At 34.6% G+C, this 15,141-nt stretch overlaps 1 protein-coding gene and 1 long non-coding RNA gene across 7 annotated transcripts in view; one reads left to right on the forward strand and one right to left on the reverse strand.

Moving 5' to 3' along the window:
* RNF169 (ring finger protein 169) overlaps nucleotides 1-15,141 on the reverse strand; it is a 99,275-nt gene that overhangs the window by 45,137 nt on the left and 38,997 nt on the right. The window lies entirely within an intron of this gene.
* LOC122199757 overlaps nucleotides 11,607-15,141 on the forward strand; it is a 41,591-nt gene continuing 38,056 nt past the window's right edge. For all 5 annotated transcript variants that reach the window (XR_006193614.1, XR_006193617.1, XR_006193615.1 and 2 more), the window contains exon 1: nucleotides 11,607-12,341. This is a non-coding gene — a long non-coding RNA (uncharacterized LOC122199757). The remainder of the gene's footprint in view (nucleotides 12,342-15,141) is intronic.

A 15,141-nucleotide genomic window follows, 5' to 3' on the forward strand; every position in this document is an offset into this window, starting at 1 on the left:
AGGATATTCAGTTTGTTCTAGCACCACTGTTCAAAAGACTATACTGTTGCCACTGCATTACTTTTGTGCCTTTATGAACATCAGTTGACGATATATGAGTGGGTCTATTCCAGGTCTATATTCTACTCCATTGATCTATGTCTTTTCCTTATGCCAATACCATGTTGCCTTGATGACTAGCATTATATCAATTCTTGAAATCTAGTAGTAAAGTCTCCCAGAAATAACATTATTCACAGACAACATAATCCTCCATGTAGAACATCCACTAGAATCTACAAAAAAAACTACTAGAATTACTAAATGAGTTTTAGCAACAGAATATCAAAATATAAAAATATAAAAATAAATTGTATTTCTATATACTTGCATGAACAATCAGAAATTGAAACTTTAAAATACCATTTACTATAACATCAAAAAATGTGAAATACTTTATATCTGACAAAAGATGTGGAAACTTAAAACCACAAATATTATTGACAGAAATTTTAAAAGATCTTAAAAAACTAATATATACCATGTTGATGGGTCTGAAGACTCAACATTATTGAGATGCCAATTCTCCTCAAATTGATCTATAGATTCAATGCAATCCCAATGAAAATCCCAGAAGGCTTTTTTTTGTAGGAAATGGCAAGCTGATACTAAAATTCAGATGTGTATACTGAGAAGCAAGAACGGCTAAAATAACTTTGAAAAAGAACAATTTGAGGAATAACACTACCAGATTTCAAGAGTTGTTATAAAGCTACAATAACCAAAACAACATGGCATTGGTATAAAAATAAACAAATAGATCAGTGGTACAGATAGAATATAGAGTTTAGAAATAAACCCAGAAATATATGGATAACTGATTTTTGACAAAGTTGCAAAGGCAATCCAATGGAAAAAGGATAGTCTTTTCAACAGACAATACTCGAACAACTTAACACTCATATGCACGAAAAGGAACTTGGATCTATACTCACACCACATATAAAAATTAACTTGAAATGGATCACAGACCTAAATGTAAGGCCTAAAACTATAAAACTTCCAGAAGAAAACAGAGGAGAAAATCTCTGTGAACTTGGGCTGGGCAAAGAATTCTTAGATATAATACCAAAAGCACAATCTACAAAGAAAAAAGTTTATAAACTATTTTTCTTGAAAGATATCCAGTAATTCTACTCCTAGCCAAAAAAAAAAAAAAAAAAACAAAACAAAACCTGAAAACAAAAACTCAAAACAAAAAATATCTTGCTCTTCAGAAGACTCTAAGAGAATGAAAACATGGACACAGACTGGGAGAAAAATATTTGCAAAGCATATGCCTGATCAAAGATTTGTATCCAGAATACACAAAGATCACTCAAAATTGAACAATAAGAAAATACATCACCCAATTTAAAAAGGCAAAATATTTGAACAGACATTAAACCAAAGAAAATATATAGAAGGCAAATAAACACATGAAAAGATGCTCAACATCATTAGTCATTAGGGAAATGAAAATTTTTAAACCACAATGAGATAGATACCCCTACGCACCAATTAGAATTGCTAAAATTAAAAAGACTAATCATACCAAATGTTGGTGAAGATCAAGAAAAACCCGAACTTTCACACAGTTGGTAGGAATTAAAATAGTAAAACTACTTTGGAAAAGTTTGGCAATTTCTTAAAAAATGAAACACACACCTACCCTATGATCTAGCCATTTCACATCTAAACATTTACCTAAGAGGAAAAGAAATATATGTCTATACAAAGACATACATGAATGTTCATAGCTGATTTGTAATGGCCAAGAACTGGAAACAACCCAAATGTCTATTAAAAGGCATACAGGTAAACAGACTGTGACATATCCAGTCACAATGAAAATACTACTCAGCAATCAAAAAATAAATTATTGATACGTGCAACAAAGTGAATGAATCTTAACATAATTGTGCTTAATGAAAAAGTCAAACAGAAGCAACAAAAGAAAAAAGAGACAAATTGGTCTTCGTCCAAATTAAAAACTCTGTCCAAAGGATGTTTATCAATAAAGTATAAAGACAACCTACAGAGTAGGAGAAAATATGTGCAAATCATATATAAGGACTTAATATTCAGAATACATACATAAAGAGCTATTAGAACTCAACAACAAAAAGCCCAATTCAAAATTAAGCAAAGGACTTGAATAGATATTTCTCCAAAGAAGAGACACAAGATGGCCAATAAGTACACGACACAGTGCTCAACATCATTATTCACTAGGGAAATGCAAATCAAAATCATTATGAGATACCCACTAGAATGACTATAATAATTTTTTTTAAGAGAAAGGAAAATAACAAGTGCTAACCAGAATGTGGAGAAATTGGAGCCCTCAGACATTGCTGGTAGGAACATAAAATGGTGCAGCTGCTGTGAAAAAGTTTGACAATTTCTCAAAAAATTAAACATACAATTATCCGTATGACCCAGTAATTCTACTCCTACTTAAAAAAAAACTGAAAACAAAAACTCAAAACAAATACATGTACACCAGTGTTTATTGCAGCATTATTCACAATTGCCAAAAAGTGGGAACAACCCAAGTATTCGTCAAGAGATGAATGGATACACAAAATGTGGTATGTCCATGCAATGGTATACTATTCAGTCATAAAAAGAAATGAAGTACTAAAACACGTGACAGTGTAGACGAACCTTGAAAACATTATGCTATGTGAAATAAGCCAGACCAAAAGGACAAATACTGTTATGATTCCACTTATATATCTAGAATAGGCAAATTTGTAAAAATAGGAAGTTAGTTAGAGGTTACCAGGGGCTGGGGGGATAGAGAAACGGGAAGATATTGATTAACGGGTACAGAGTTTCTGTTTGGAGTAGTGAAAAAATTTTCAAAAAAAACAGCAGTGATGGTTGCACAAAACTGTGAATGTACTTAAGGATACTAAGCTGTATACTTAAAAATAGTTAAAAAGGCAAATTTTTGTTATACATATTTTATAGCACTTAAAAAATTTTTGTGTCATATAGTATCATGAAGTTCCAGCTAGCTTTCCATCCTTTTAGATATTACAATAAATATCTTGCATGACAGTTCACTCAAGGCAATATTTTAAGTAGCAGGATTCTGGTCAGAATCAGGTAAGTGAATTTTCCACTAACAGCTAAACACAGCCAAATAAAATTCCCAGCCACAGGGCAATGTTCCATAGAAGGAACAGGCTACAGAGCTCACTAGATTCTTAAATCCTATCATGCAAGGGCAGAAATGCCTGTAAAATATTTGTAGCTAAGCCACATCTTGAATAATACTCATTTCACCATGAAAAATTATTTATCTTCAAAACTGCAGAATCTGGGTAATCAGTATACAGGGGTTCATTTTATTGTTCTCTCCACTTTTATATTTGCTGGAATATTACAAAATTTAAAAATTTAGAAATTATTTCTAACATATGTTATGCTAGCTAACAAACCTTAGGTGCTGGATGATTATAGAAATAATTGAAGGGCTTATCAGAGCCTATACAGTGAAGGTTCTGACAATATAGTCTTTCAAGTGCTACATAACACTTCAAATGTTAACTAGCCATGCTTAGAGATTAAAATAAAAAACACATATACATACAACACGATTTCAAATGAAGTATTTTTTTTTAATGTTTATTTATTTATTTTGAGAGAGACAGAGAGCCTGGGTAGAGGAGGGACACAGAGAGAGACAGAGAATCTGAAGCATGCTCCAGGTTCTGAGCTGTCAGCACCCACCAACTGTGAGATCAAGACCTCAGCTGAAGTTGGATGTTTAATCGACTGAGCCACCCAGATGCCCCCCAAATGAAGAATTTTAAAGTATATTTCATACCATCCAGAGAGCACTTCTACCATGGATTTCTGAAATAAACTACTGGGGCGCCTGGGTGGCTCAGTTGGTTGAGCGTCCGACTTCGGCTCAGGTCATGATCTTCACAGTTCATGCGTTTGAGCCCCAGCTTGCTGCTGTCAGCATGGAGCCCGCTTTGGGTCCTCTGTCCCCTTCTCTCTCTGCCCCTCCCCTATTTGTTCTTTCTCTTTCTCTCAAAAGTAAATAAAACGCTAAGAAAATGAAATGGATTACTTGTGTCCAATTCCTTGTTTTCAAGTCTCTCTGCCCCCAGACACTATGAGCTTCTTTTGAAGGGGACCATGGAACTGTGTATGTCCCATTGCTCCTTGATTTCCCCTCTCCTGCTTGAATTCTAGACTGGGATCTGTGTTCAGAAAGTTTAGTTCCACCAACAGCTACAGAACACTAGAGTCTATGTGTCAGGCATATTTTTGGTGCTGTGCATATACAGCCCTGATCAAAGATGACAAAGTTGTGCATGGAGCTTACTTTCTAGTAGAACACAGTTGAAGTGAGTAATAAGGTTGAGCTAAACAATTTTTAAAAGGTTCTTCCAACAAATATTCCCTGTGATACAAACCATACCATTGTTGGTGACCGTACCCATCCCCATGCTTTGAGGGAGCTTCTCTCAATTCCACAGTAAAAGGTAACCAACCCTGATAGTACCATTTACACAGGGCTGGTGGGAGGAGTACTGCCCCATGGCACTTTAAAGACAAGAAGCTCATTCATCTATAATTTTTCCATTTCCTTATCTGAGTTGGTAAAATGGTCCACTGCCCAATGATAGACTACAGAAATGGCTTGTGACAGCTGTAGGACCATACAGCATTATGGTGTTTCATTAATCTCTCCCCTCCACCAATAAGTAATAACAAATTTTTCCTATAAGAGGATGATATATGAAAACATTAAATAAATTCTATGAATTATACACATTTAACTCATTTTCTATATTTTCTAGTTATCTCTGGACCAAAAAGTCTCAAACTGGGACCCTAGACCCTTAAGATGTCCACAAAGCTGGTAATGGGAACCTTTAAGTTAATTTTCAATATATTTTTAACAATCTAACAAATCATACACTTAATAGCCCGTAGTTTGTACCCACTAAATACCACCATCTCAGTAAATACGTTGAATAGATTTTTGTTGATGTCTGGGCTTATTCTTTAATAGAGGACATTAAAAATATTTTAAACTCTTACAGAGGCTATGGAAGAAATATAGTACAGGCTGATAAAGTATATAATACCACTGCTTCAGAACCATTACTTCAAACATGATAAACCTGTTAATGAAATTAGTGTCAGAATATTTCAATTTACTTTGGTATCTAGAGCAGTCAGTGCTTTATATCTTCTATCTGGTTCCTAGACTCTCATTTGATACTAACAGTTACCACCTCTTTTGGTCTAATTGGTGATTATTGCTGATGCTGCCATAAAAAGAAAGCGTTTTGACTGGACTGGATGGACTTAACAGAAATATTTAGAACATTTCATCCTAAAGCAGCAGAATACACATTCTTCTTGAGTGCACATGGAACATTCTCCAGAACAGATCACATACTGGGTCACAAATCAGCCCTCAACAAGTACAAAAAGATTGATATCATACCATGCATATTTTCAGACCACAATGCTATGCAACTTGAAATCAACCACAAGAAAAAATTTGGAAAGATCACAAATGCTTGGAGACTAAAGAACATCCTACTAAAGAATGTATGGGTTAACCAAGAAATTAAAGAGTAAATTGAAAAGTACATGGAAGCCAATGAAAATGAAAATACGACAGTCCAAAACCTTTGGGATACAGCAAAGGTGGACATAAAAGAGAAGTATACGGCAATCCAGGCCTTCCTAAAGAGGGAAGAAATGTCTCAAGTACACAACCTAACCTTACACCTAAAGGACCTACAAAAAGAACAGCAAAGAAAGCCCAAAACCAGCAGCAGAAGGGAAATACAGCAGAAACCAATGATACCGAAATCAGAAAAATAGAACAGATCAACAAAACTAGGAGCTAGTTCTTTGAAAGAATTAACAAAATTGATAAACCCCTCACCAGATTGATCAAAAAGAAAAAGGAAAGGACCCAAATAAATAAAAGCATGAATGAAAAAGAGAGATCACAACCAACACCGCAGAAATACAAACAATTATAAGAGAATATTATGAATAATTACATGCCAACAAATTGGGTGATCTAGAAGAAATGAATAAATTCCTAGAAACATATAACTACCAAAACTGAAACAGGAAAAATAGAAAATTTGAACAGACCCATAACCAGTAAAGGAATTGAATCAGTAATCAGAAATCTCCCAACAAGAGTCCAGGGCTGGATGTCTTCCCAGAGAAATTCTACCAAACATTTAAAGAAGAGTTAATACCTATTTTATCGAAGCTGTTCGAAAAATAGAAATCGAAGAAAAACTTCCAAACCCATTCTATGACATGACAAAGTAATCAAAAATCTCCTAAAAAACAAGAGTCCAGAGCCAGATGGATTTCCAGAGATTCTACCAAACATTTAAAGAAGAGTTAACACCTATTCTCTTGAAGCTGTTCCAAAAAATAGAAATGCAAGGAAAACTTCCAAACTCTGTCTATGAAGCCAGCATTACATTGATTCCAAAACTAAAGACCCCCCCTAAAAAGGAGAATTACAGACCAACTTCCCTGATGAACATGGATGCAAAAATTCTCAACAAGATACTAACAAATCAAATCCAACAACACATTAAAATAATTATTCACCACGATTAAGTGGGATTTACTCCTGGGCTGCAGGGCTGGTTCAATATCCTCAAATCAGTCAATGTGGTATGTCATATTAATAGAAGATAAGAAACACACGATTCTCTCCATAGATGCAGAAAAAGCATTTGACAAAATACAGCATCCTTTCTTGATTAAAAAAAAAAAAAAAAAAAACCCTCAAGAAAGTTGGGAAAGAAGGAACATACCTCAACATCCTAAAGGCCATATATGAAAGACCCACAGCTTATACCATCCTCAAAGGGGAAAAACTGAGAGGTCTTCTCCTAAGGTCAAGAACACAACAAGATGTCCATTCTCACACTGTTGTTCAACATAGTACTAGAAGTCCTAGCCTCAGCAATCAGACAACAAAAAGAAATAAAAGGCATCAAAATCAGCAAGGAAGAAGTCAAACTTTTATTCTTTGCAGATGACATGATACTCTACATGGAAAATCCAAAAGACTCCTCCAAAAAACTGCTCAAACTGATACACGAATTCAGCAAAGTCTCAGGATATAAAATCAATGTACAGGAATCAGTTGCATTTCTATACACTAATAGTGAAGCAGCAGAAAGAGATATCAAGGAATCAATCCCATGTACAATTGCATCAAAAAACATAAAATACCTAGGAATGAAACCTAACCTCAAAGAGATAAAAAGACCTGTACACTGAAAACTATAGAAGGCTTATGAAAGAAATTGAAGATGACACAAAGAAATAGGAAAACATTCCATGCTCATGGAATGGAAGAACAAATACTGTTAAAATGTCAATACTACCCAAAGCAATCTACATATTCAATGCAATCCCTATCAAAATAACCCCAGCATTCTTCACAGAGATAGAACAAACAATCCTAAAGTTTGTATGGAACCAGAAAAGGCCCTGAATAGCCAAAGGCATGTTGAAAAAGAAAAACAAAGCTGGAGGCATCACAATTCCAGATTTCAAGCTGTATTACAAAGCTGTAATCACCAAGACAATATGGTACTGGCACAAAAAGAGACACACAGATCAGTGGAACAGAGAACCCAGAAATGGACTCACAAATGTATGGCCAACTAATCTCTGACAAAGCAGGAAAGAATATCCAACGGAAAAAAGACAGTCCTTCAGCAAATGATGATAGGAAAACTGGACAACGACATGCAGAAGAATTAACCTCAACCGCTTTCTTACAATATACACAAAAATAAACTGAAAATAAATGAACGGCCTAAACATAAGACAGGAAACCATCAAAATTCTAGGGAAGAAAACATGCAACAACCTTTTTGACCTCGGCTGCAGCAACTTCTTACTAGACATGTCTCCAGAGGCAAGGGAAACAAAAGCAAAAATGAACTATCGGGACCTCATCAAGACAAAAATTTTCTGCACAGAGAAGGAAACAATCAACAAAACTAAAAGGCAACTGATGGAATGGGAAAAGATATTTGCAAATGACATATCAGATAAAGGGTTAGTATCCAAAATCCATAAAGAATTTATCAAACTCAACACCCAAAAAACAAACAATACAGTGAAGAAATGAATAAAAGACATGAACAGACACTTTTCCAAAGAAGACATCCAGATGGCTAACAGACCCATGAAAAAATGCTCAACATCCCTCAGCATCAGGGAAATACAAATGAAAACCACAATGAGATACCACCTCACACCTGTCAGAATGGCTGAAATGAACTCAGGAAACAAGATGTTGGCGAGGATACAGAAAAAGGGGAACACTTTTGCACTTTTAGTGGGAATGCAAACTGGTGCAGTCACTCTGGAGAACAGTATGAAGGTCCCTCAAAAAATTAAAAATAGAAATCACCCTATGGCCCAGAAATTGCACTACTAGGTATATATCCAAAGAATACAAAAATGCTGATTCAAACAGGCACACGTACCCCAGTGTTCATAGGAGCACTACCACAATAGCCAAATTATGGGAAGAGCCCAAATGTCCATCAATGGATGAATGGATAAAAAAGATGTGGCATATACATACAATTGAATATTACTTGGCAATCAAAATGAATGAAATCTTGCCATTTGCAATAACGTGGATGGAACTAGAATATACTATGCTAAGAAAAAGTCAGTCAGAGAAAGACAAATATCATATGATTTCACTTACATGTGGAATTTAAGAAACAAAACAGATGAACATAGGGGAAGGGAAGGAAAAAATAAGATAAAAACAGAGACAAACCAAAGAGACTCTTAAATACAGAGGATTGCTGGAAGGGTGCTGGGTTGGGGAATGGGCTAAATGGGTGATGGGCATTAAGGAGGGCACTTGTTGGGATGAGCACTGGGTGTTATATGTAAGTGATGAATCACTAAATTCTACTCCTGAAACCATTATTACACTATATGTCAAGTAAGATGGATTTAAATAAATTTTTTTTTTTAACGTTTATTTATTTTTGAGACAGAGAGAGACAGAGCATGAACGGGGGAGGGTCACAGAGAGAAGGAGACACAGAATCTGAAACAGGCTCCAGGCTCTGAGCTGTCAGCACAGAGCCCGACACGGGGCTCGAACCCACAGACCGTGAGATCATGACCTGAGCCGAAGTCGGATGCTTAACCGACTGAGCCACCCAGGTGCCCCTTAAATAAAATTTTTTAAAAAGTGTTTTGGGTAAACTAGGACTACTTGCAGTTTCCATTTCATAGCATCCTGAATCATAGCAAATGATCTCTTGCATACAAAGTTAAAGCCATGATTTCTACTTGAGCAATCACATAAATAGCACCAAAGCAATTGACTTGCCCTTATGATTCTTATTTAATTTTAAGGATATCATATTTATGATACTATGCTGTCTTCATTTTAATTCTCAAACACCTTTCAATTTAAATGTTACATTTAGAGCTAAGCATATATAAACTTTTATGTCAAGATAACATTTTACAAATTTTCTCCTTTACGTAATAAGGTATTTAAAATTACTTTAATACAGGTTTTAAATTGCACACATTATGCAGAAATGCATATAAAATTAATCACAGGGATTCAAGTTTACACATAAATTGAACCAGCAGATGCTATAGAAGTCCTACATTTAATTGCCAAGCTAAAAGGCTGAATGAGGGGTGCCTGAGTGGCTCAGTTGGTTGAGCATCCAACTTCAGCTCGGGTCATGATCTCACGGCTTGTGGATTTGAGTCCCGTGTCGGGCTCTGTGCTGACAGCTCAGAGCCTGGAGCCTACTTTGGATTCTGGGTCTCTTTCTCTCAAAAATAAATAAACATTAAAAAAATTTTTTTTAATACATAAAATAAAAGGCTAAATGAACAGGAGGGAACTCACGTATCAGAAGTAGAAAGAAAGATCTCTAAGTCATTGATTATGAAAAGGCAAATACAGGCCTTCTTCACTGCTGAAAGTTCAAGAAAATGGAGAATCATTTGGTTCATACCACTAACTTTCCAACTTCCAACTATGACTTTTTGAAGGTCAGCCATTTCTTACTCAAATGAACAAACAAATGGTAGCAATGGAGGAATTTATTTTGTGCTAGGTTCTTCAGGATTCCAAATTTTAGAGAATAATAATAATTCTTATATATGGATTACTATGTGCCAGGCACTATTTCACAATAGTGAAGGAAGATGACTGCATTCCTCTTAGAAAGAAAACAAAAATGGTATCTGGAATTTATAAATAATTACTGAGTAGGTCTGAAGACCATCCTTGAGAAGGTTTGATTTATAAAGTGCCTGGCCCTCTGCTAAGGGTTGTATTTATGTTATCTTATACCTCTATAAGCCAGGTGCTATGGTGTTTATTTTACAGAGCCAGGATTTGAACTCAGACAGTGGCTCTTTCTCATTATAATAGAGTAAAATATCGACATCACACCTGTATTGTGATTTGAAGAACACCTGCATTTTTTTAAGTTTAAGATAAATAAACAAAAAACTTGAGTCTCAGATGTAAGAAGCATGAGACTTAACTCTCATTTGAATCCGGAAAAATATAACCAACCTTGCAATTCCACTGAAAGCAGATTACTTGTGAATTTTCACACAAATTTGGCTAGAGAGGAGAAATTTTAAAAATTTTCTTGTGGAATCTTTTTGAAATATTATATTTTTAGAAGTTATTTTTCATTCTTGAATGTTTTTGGCTTTTAAGGAAAATATTGGCATACATGTGATATATTACAATGATATTTTCTGTTATTCTATATAATCATTATAAATTTTGGCATGGATCTAAATTTATTGACATGGAAATTTCACATATGTTTAATTAAAAAATCATTAAAAACGGTTTGTATAGTGTGATTCTTTATTCTGTAAAAAATCTTAAGCTTAAATTTATGATAAACATTTAAATTTGGCTATTAGATGACAAGATTACTGGTAATTTTCCTTTCTTCTTTGAATCTTTTCATTATCTGGACTTTTTTTTTTCATTTTTACAATTCTGCTTACTTTTATAACAGGAAAAATATTTAATTTTTTAAAACCTTCACTAATCACATATTTCTACAAAATAAAATCATTTTGTAAAAAGAGTTGCAACTGCTCTAAAAAAATTCTCTAGTTTGGCTTTCATAGTAGCATTGAAATGATCTTATTTAAACTGTTCTCTAAACCATAAAAAGTACTATATTAATACAATAATCTTATAACTACTGATCCTCTCCTCTCATAAATCAAAGAGACAAGGAAAGATAACACAATGCAGAAATAACTTTGTTTAATTACATTTGATCAGGCTTTGAATTTCCCAAATGTGATTTTTTTTTTAATTGTTTTAATGTTTATTTACTTTTGAGAGAGAGAGAGAGAGACAGAGAGTGAGCAGAGGAGGGGCAGAGAGAGAGGGAGACACAGAATCCGAAGCAAGCTCCAGGCTCTGAGTTGTCAGTGCAGAGCCTGACGTGGGGCTCGAATCCGGGCTCAAATCCACAAACCGTGAGATCATGACCTGAGCTAAAGTCCAACACTTAACTGACTGAGCCACCCAGGCACTCCACCCCAAATGTTATTTTCTTTGAAAAGCCACTATATACTTGATAAAGCTGTTCCCCCTTGTCTGAATAGTTGTAAATAGCAAAAGAAGAAAACAACCATGTTTAATATTTTTAGATTTTCAGCAACAGCTGTTTTTCCCTCAGGCAGTCAAAATTATAACCTACCATATAGCTTACTTTTCTCTTAAAAATGTACTATGAGATTCTGTGTCTATTTTCTGGTTCTAGAAACAGGCACATCAGCACCTGCCAAAAGCAGGCATTTCCTCAAAGATTACATGATAACATTACAGAGGAATAAGAAACAAAAATAACAAACATTGTAGCAAAAAGAACTTTAGAAATCTTAAAATATATCTAGCTTTATTGTGAGCCAGCTATACATCCTTACACCAGTCATTTATTTTAAAAGGAGGAGCTTTGAAACTAGACGATCAACCATTCAATCAGCATTCAGTGAATACCTATATGCAAGATACTACACTAAACTGTCTCCACTCCCTTCCCATCCATGATTTCACTTTCTGCAGTGTCACTCAACTACAGTCTGGAAGCAAATGATCCTCCTCTAGACACATCATCAGGTCAACAGTAGCCTAGCACTACATCACAATGTCTACATCACTCGCCTCACCTCATCTCATCACATAGGTATTTTACCATCTCACATTATCATAAGAAGAGCAAGTACGGTACAATGAGGTATTTTAAGAGACCACATTCACATAACTTTTATTAGAGTATATTGTTATAATTACTCTATCTTATTATTAGTTAGCGTTGTTACTCTCTTACTGTACCTAATTTAGAAATTAAACTTTATCATAGGTATGTATGTGCAGGAAAAACCATAGTATATACAGCATTTGGAACTCTCCACAGTTTCAGGCATCTACTGCGGGGGGGAGGGGGGGGGCGGTCATAGAACATACACCCATGGATAAGTAGGGATGACTGTATCTTACATGCAGTGGAGAGTTGAGGAGACTAAATGAACAGATCCATCTGGAAAGATTTTACAATCTAATAGGAAAAAAAAATTTAAACAAGTAGTCTGCTGCTTCTGTGACAGAACATATTTTAAACTTTCTAGGTAAATAAGCTCCTTTTAAAATAAGTAAATTTTTTTAAAGGGAGGAGTGGGTAAGGCCAGCTCAACATTTGGTTCATGATGCATTGCATAGCCAAATAGATTTAAGTGAAATGTTCAAGTTTAAATAAAGTGCATTGTATTTTAAGTTCATGGCATAAAGATAATAAAAGAGACTTTAAAGATTTATAATTTTAAAAACAATGAGGTCCTAAAAGTTTACTTACCTTCAAAACATTCCTTCACAAAAGTTAGTGTCTGCCTCATAGAGACATTATTCACTTCAGTAACCCATTGACCATATCTGATTACACTGTGCTCTGGCTAAGGACTAAGAACTGCATGCTTACTACTTGAATAATTCAGCCAGCAATGGGGAGAAAATACTCCTCAAAAATGAGCCAGTAGGGAGAGAGAAAAAAGAAAATGGATAGGTCAGTAAACCAATTCAGAGAAAGCCTATACCACTCATGTGATCCACAGAATTACCAAAAGCAGTTCATCTTTCCCACTCCAGAAACCAGGGAGATAAGCAGTCTAGAAGCAGAGACTGTTTTTTCTCCTACTTACAACCTTTCAGAGTCCAACTGATTGAAAGAAGTCAAACAAGAGTATGTGGATTGTGTTTCTTAACTCTAACATAAAGCAACTATTTAACCTGGTGGTCAAAATGAAGCATCAAACAAACTGTAAGCAGAAGAAATAATGGTGTAAATAAAAAGCTTAATCCAACCGATAAATAGAACTTACAGAGATGAATCAATTATTTTAAAAGACAAAAATGACTAATAGTCTCATATAGCATATAAACATAAAAAGATATCCATATTGAAATAATTTCTTGCTAAAATTATTTTATTTCAACAGACATTTACTGCAGACAAGACTATAACAATATTCTTATCTTACATAATATTGTTATAGTCTTGTCTACAGTAAATGTCTGTGGGAAATAAAAAAATAATATACACATATATATACATATATATACATATATATATATATACATATATATACATATATATATATATATATATGTATATATATATATATATATATATATTCTAGAATGAATACAACAAAATTATTTCCTCGGGCAATGTAACAAGATAGGAGGCTGAGCACATGCTACTTTTCTCCTTCCAGTTAAAAACCCCATAAAATGTCAGGGAGAAAAAGAAGTCAGAAACTTTTTCAATAGAATACATCTACAAAGGCACAGGGGGAAAAAAAGCATCCTTTAGCAGTCAAGTTTACAAATGCTAAAAGATGGAACTGGTTTTCACATTCAAAGGTTGTGAACAAACAATGTACAGAAAACATATAAATTACTAGCTAGAGGAAGCATCTTAGGCTCACTGGTCATTTATATGTTTTCTGTACATTTTTTCTAGCTAGTTATCAGGTAAACGCAAAGTAAAACAATGAGATATTTTTATCTAACAGATTAGCAAAGTATTAAAAGTAATAAAAACTTGGCAGGGATTTAAAGAAAAGGGGCCTCCCTTTTACTGTTGGTGAAAGAGTAAGTTGAAAAAGTCTTTCTAAAAGGCAATTTGCTAATATCCACCAAAATACAAAGTGTTCATACCATTTGACCCTGAACTTTCATTTCCAGGAATCTAACCTAAAGGAAGTGTTTGCTTGCACATGTTCATGTGTATTCAGTGCAGCATCTCTTCAAAACTGGGAGAAATTGGGAAGAATTTAAATGACTAATGATAATGGAATAGTTAAGTGAATTATGCCTCATCCATATCTATGAAATATCTTTCAGGATGAAAAAGTATCTATATGAAAGCCTTACCTCCCACAAAAAAAAACAAAAAACAAAAAACACATATTTAGTGAAAGAAAGAGGAAGTTACAGAATAGATCAATTATTCCTCAAAAATCCTAGCTTCTTTGAAGTGTTTACTATAACCCCTCTTTGTGGTAGTAATCTACCTATCTCTCTGGCAATTCCCCTTATTCACAGAAAAACTCAGCACCTACGTTTCTCTCCAACTACTTCAATGATGATTCCTGAAGATTTCAACATCAGTATACTCTCTCAGTTCCTGTACCTCCTCCTAAATAAGTCTTTTTTTTTTCCATCCTACTTCAGTTATCTACTCCCTGATCATATTCTAAATCTCATCCTGTCCAATAACTAACCCACCTCCCAGTCTCACTTTTAAGCTTCTCACATTTAGACCAACACTTCCTAGCTTTCTAACATGACTTGCAGTCACTTGCTAGTGACCCTACTTTTACAGTCTCTACCACCATCAAAACTTCTAGCCCACTGACCCTACCATTCTTTCACTGTCCATAATGTCCGTCACCTTCTCAATTCCCTCCTTTAAATAACTTCAAAAACCATGGTCCAAAACTGTAACAACTTCCTTGTATACACTTGACAATTCATTG

The sequence above is a fragment of the Panthera leo genome, chromosome D1 (genome assembly GCF_018350215.1).
Source record: "Panthera leo isolate Ple1 chromosome D1, P.leo_Ple1_pat1.1, whole genome shotgun sequence".
Classification (NCBI taxonomy): domain Eukaryota; kingdom Metazoa; phylum Chordata; class Mammalia; order Carnivora; family Felidae; genus Panthera; species Panthera leo.